This window comes from Pantherophis guttatus, chromosome 5 (assembly GCF_059756535.1).
Source record: "Pantherophis guttatus breed Tessera chromosome 5, ASM5975653v1, whole genome shotgun sequence".
Lineage (NCBI taxonomy): Eukaryota > Metazoa > Chordata > Lepidosauria > Squamata > Colubridae > Pantherophis > Pantherophis guttatus.
The window spans coordinates 81,213,903-81,219,368 of record NC_142067.1 but is presented as its reverse complement, the minus strand read 5'-3'; the positions used below and the strand labels follow the sequence as shown (position 1 = coordinate 81,219,368).

The following is a 5,466-nucleotide window of genomic DNA, read 5'->3' as shown; positions in this document are numbered from 1 at the left end:
CCTCCCCACAACAACTTCACGGCACTCTGATTTTCTTTTCCAAAATCTTACTGAATAGAACTGTTCCTAACTTCCTAAGGCCTCTCCCCTCGTGGTTTTTAACAATAGTGACTGTTAATTCCAAAGAGTTCCTCCATAAGATCTCCGTACTGCTTTGTAATAAACTCTCTACATAACTAAGGTATTGGTCAGCATCTAACTCCTCGAGTGGCCTTCTAACACTAAAGAGAGGCCTGCCTAATTCCTCAGCATCCAGCCGCAATTGTACAAAATCGTTTGGCCGTATATCCCTGGAAATACGGTTCAAAAGATTCTGTATCTCATTATGAATAACATCTATAGCCTGGGTAAATGATCAAACATGTTCCATATTTACAAATCTATAGCGTCCATAATGCTCTATTGCTCTGTAATGCTGCAGGGCCCTCTGCCATGCTTGAACTCTCTCCAGGTACACAACCGGTACTTCTGGTGTACTTAGTGAGTCGGAATCTTCCAAGGGATCCCATTCCTCTGCTGATTGTGTTTCTGACATATCACACTCTTCACTGGAGATGTCACTGTATGTGAGTGTTGGATGCTGCTCCTCAGCCCCCCTTTTTGACTTTTTACAAGCCAGTTCTAAATAAATAAAAAAATAAAAACAAAAACATATCGAAGAGCTGTCACTGTTTAATGAATGCAAACAAACATATTTAGAAATTATTGTGCATTTTTAATTAACCTTGTATGTCATGGGATGTGGACGGCTGGGGTTCAACTTCCTGTCCTTGTATATCCCATACACTGCACAATGGGTTCTGCTGCGATTCAAAACTCAGCTGAATGCTTTGTGATCCAGTAGGACTTGGTACTTTTGCAGACCCGTTTGCTGCATCTATCTGTAGGCACACAAATAATTAGCGATTAGTATTCTTACTTATTATAGTACATATAACATATTAACTGTCGACTGGAAATTCGTACTAGCCCGGTTTTCTAAAAGCGTGTATGTAATATCAGTTCATACCTTGCATTTCCATTTCTTCAGATCCATGAGTTGTGGCTATCTGCTGCTCCGTTTCTGACATCTGGTCCTCCACAGGCGCATGTGTGTGCTTGCTTGCGGGTTCCCATCATCTTGAACAACTTGTGAAGCACTGTTCCTTGGGAATTTGTCACGCATCTGTCCATTCCACCATTCTAAAAGGCATGTACTGCTATGAGTCACACGGGCTCTCACGTTTATTACAATAAATACTACTGTCTATAGCATGAAATGGAGGGCTTCCTTACAAGTTATTGTTTGGTGATGACACTTCATTGTAGGCCCTAAACCCCTTATATCTTTTATACAATAGATATGTCTGCAAAATAAATATCACACCTTTTATTTTCTTGTGTCTCTCGTACTGTGGCATCCCCGTGACCCGTTATGTGCGGCCCATTGAGAGTCCGTGGGCATTGTACATGCAGCAAACACATCATCATCATCATCATCATCATCATCATCATCATCATCATCATCATCATCATCATCCCAGTCTGAAAGAAACACCGAATCCTATAGGTATCCTTCTTGCTACAGAAAAGATAGAGGTCTGCAAATTAAATGCCATACCTTGTAAAATCCATTCTGTAGCTTTGCATTGCAACCCCTAATATAGCTGTGCCATTGTGAGTCTGTGGGCATTGTATACATAGCAAATATTTGCTTGCTAAAAGGAAAAAGAATACCGTAGCATGCTTTTAGGCACTGAGAATTTGTAGCATCATCCTAATAAACACAAAACAGTTATTGTAAATATTATTCCCTATATATACAGTATTTATATGCCTTGCAATATCTTAAAATAGTTATAAAAGCACTTACATTAGTCTTGTCCATCCTGAAGAGTCCTTCTTTACCGGTTAACAGAGATGTGCACCTATATTTAAATGCCTAGCCCCTTTCTTATCAGTTTCAACTAAATACAAGTCCTGTGCCCCCACCCCAATGCTGTTGCGTCACATATAATCCTTGAGTCACTCCCCTTTACAGAACAGAAATAACATGTTTCCAAAAACTGCTTAATTTGAAATTCGCTCCATTTACATTAACATTTTCTTGTAATAAATTTCTGATACAGTTTGGCATATCAATCTCTTGACAGATATCAGGGTCTCCTCTTGTATCTTTGTCATTAATGTCTGTAGGTCCTTCGACTTCTCAATGCTTTTTATACAGGCATTGACTTTGTTCAAGGTATCCTTGTGAAATATAATTTATTCATTTTGTCAGAAATATTAATAATTGTCCATACAATTTGAGGTTTAGATATTTGAAGACACATGCTTTTAACAACTCTTGCTTCAATGGCTCCATCCAGTTGATCTTCATTTTGCAGGCAGCCCATTAAACAATGGTGGAGAATTTTGACAACACAAGTCTTGACAATTTGCAAAAGTCCTGTATTCTGATGAGCAGCCTGTTCTGAAAGAAGAAATACAGTACATTATATATTCAATTTTCAAATCATGAAACTTTTTTGGTTTACATGTTCTGCATACCCTCACCATTGGTTGTTTGGCAGAAACGGTAATAACATATCTTAACCATCAAGCCACGCTTACTCTCATTATTAAACGTTTTACACTTTTTCCTAACACGTCGGGCTCTCTTTGGTGGTTCAGGTCTCACATTTACAGCAAATAAATTAGCCTCTGACTGTAACTTAGCATTATTTTGATTATTTCTGAAGCAAGGATCTATGTTAGTAAAATCTATCTACGTTTTAAGCAGAGGTGTTGGCAAGTGTCTGCAGAGACCTCCTTTTTATCAGCCTTTTGAAAAATCAGGTCACGCCTGGGACAAGCCTGAACATGCCCTAACCCCTCCTGTCACACGTGTGTATACAGCGCCTGCCCACACACTAATCCCCTGGGACATGCCACAAGCCCTGTGCCCTATTGCTGTAAATAAGCATGCACATAAGTACCCCATTTTATTTTTATTTTTTACATGTATCGCCTGTATCCCACTCAGGAATTCTGTTTTTCAGCCTTTTACCTCTTATCCTTGACCCCTTTCAGAAAAGAAAAGCCCTCGTACAAAAAGGCCTTTTGCAAAATAGTATTTTTATTTTTACAACCTCTCTGTAACGTAGAAAAACCTAGAACTAAGAAAAGGTGGTGTCCGAATTCTGTAGGGAATTGAAGTCCATGACATCAGGCAGAATGCAGCAAATTGCTTCCGTTTCTGGTGTCATTGTATCTTCTTCCTGTATGATCTCATTCTTGCTCTGGTCTGTGTTATCTGACCTTCTTCTGAGTGGGGGAAGAGGGAAGAGGATTGTCCAATTAGAACACTGTTGCTTGCCTGTCTTTTTATCTGCCTGTGTAAAACTGTATAAAAAATAAAGCACTTGAGGGACTTCCAGTTGGCGTCGCGGCGACCCAGATGGTGGAATGGCGGGGCTCTTAGGAGCCCCACGAAACCCCCATCTGTTATGCCACCGCCGGCAGGTCTATGCACCTACCCTATCCTGAAGGGACAGGGAGAAAGAGAGGGACCCCTCAGTCAGCCGAGAGGAACAGGCAGGTTCCTCGGGGCCGGAGGATTACCCTCTGCGGTGGCGGCGGCTCAGTGGCAGCCATGGCGGCTGTCTCGAGGCTGTGGCAACCGGGAAAAGTGATGTGCAGGAGGAAGAAGTGAAGAAATAGAGCAAACTGTTTGGAAGCCGGGTAAGTGACTTAACCCAGGCAGGAACAGCACTTAAAAATGGATTTCAAAAAGAGAGCCCCTAGCCTTAAACAGCGGCTACAAACTGTGGAGGCAAGAAGATTTAAAAAGTTATTTGCTGGAGGAAGAGACCCATCTATGAACTACCCTTTTTATTGAATGCCATGGAATCTGTTCTGTCCCCGTCCCACACATGCACCCCCACAGACAGCCCGGAGTTAATAAGCCACACGACAAAGTCTTTGAAGATAAAGCTGGCAGCAACCCAGTGGCTAGCTGCCAATTCAGACTTACTCACACAAAACAAAGATTAGACTGCAAGCGTTCCGATAAAGCAGGCAAAGTTTCAGCAATATAAGGATTAGTCCAAATGCAGTCCGACAAGGCAGGCAGAAGTCCAGTAACGCAGAGATCATGGATTATTTCTAGTTTTTGCTTATCACAAACTGAACCGGCCACCACACCCACATTTATACCCTGTGGGGTGTGGTCCAGTGACTCAGCTAATCTCTGGCACGGCTTCTCCTCTGCTGCGCACGCTTCTCCCTGCACCACTGTCAAGGATCCAGCCAGCACTTATCTCCTTCGTTGCTGTCCACCTGTGGCTGCAGGGATGTGCTTGGCTCTGGGCCTATCTCTTGGCCTTCGGTGTCCTCTGGAGGCATTGCCAGAGAGGAGGGTCCTGGAGAGGGACACCTTGCCAACTCCTCTTCCTCACTCTCAGAGTCTGCATCTGTCGATAGCCCAGGCTCAGGCAATGGAGCCACAACAGAATGGCTGTTAGTTGGAAATTGTAAACTTTGAAATTTTTTGTCATTGAAATGGATTACTTTTGGAGAGATAAAGAGGGAAGAGGTGGTAAGCAGAAATCTTTTGAAGCAACTGGGAAAGCTCAGCGGAGAATTACAGCTAAAATGGAGTCATGCCGTGGAGAAGTGAAAGTTTAAACCTGTGGATTGCTTTTGAATTAACTTAGACACAATGTATCTTGTTACCTAAATTGGTTTATTATGAAAACAATTAAGGAGCTCTAACTTTGGGGATTTTTAACTTGTTTATTGGTGGTATTAAGGAAAGAAAGAAGAAATAAGAAACAAGATGGAATAATTTAAACTATCTAAGTAGAAGTGGCAGAGGAAGCTAAAATGGTTGCCTGTTAAGAAGAAGTGAAAGTGAAAATTGTGCTTGCTACTTAAAGGAGAAACTTTGACTCTTGCTTTCTCAATTGGATTATTTTGAAAGAAAACTAAAAAAGTTTGATTTTAGATGTACTTATTTCATTTTTAGATTACCTATGGATAGTTGGAAAGAAGGAATTAACTGGCCAATTAAAACTGTTGATTAAAGGCGAGGCAACAAAAGGAAAGGGCGTAGAAATGAAAGAGGACATGACAATATCACATAGGGAACAAAAAAGAACTAAACTCTTTAGTCTTTATAACTTTACTGATATTGGAATTGAAAAGAAGGGAGGGGAATTTGGGTAGCAAGATGGAAAATATTACAGTCTGATTAAAATGGATGTAACTGTTTTTTACTGTATGTAATTGATGTTTAAATAATATAAGGAGGAGATTTCCTCTTCCTTCTTTTACTCTCTTTTTTTACTTTTTCTCCTTTTTTAAAAATTTATTTTATCATTCTTTCATTTTATTCCCCTCTTCCTTTTTTCTGTTCCTTTGTGGAATTCTTTTTTTTTTTAGATCCTTTTCGCCATACCTTTATCTTTTATTTTATTTTTATTTTTTTATCTTTTTATTTTTTAT

General features: G+C 40.4%; 1 long non-coding RNA gene across 1 annotated transcript; it reads right to left on the bottom strand.

Annotated features, from left to right (window-relative positions):
* Positions 1-654: 654 nt before the first annotated feature.
* On the bottom strand, positions 655-2,644 carry LOC148113482 (uncharacterized). Its single transcript, XR_015728261.1, has 2 exons — positions 1,010-2,644; positions 655-881 (listed from the first exon to the last, which is right to left on the bottom strand). It is a non-coding gene; the product is annotated as an uncharacterized LOC148113482 (long non-coding RNA).
* Positions 2,645-5,466: the final 2,822 nt, after the last annotated feature.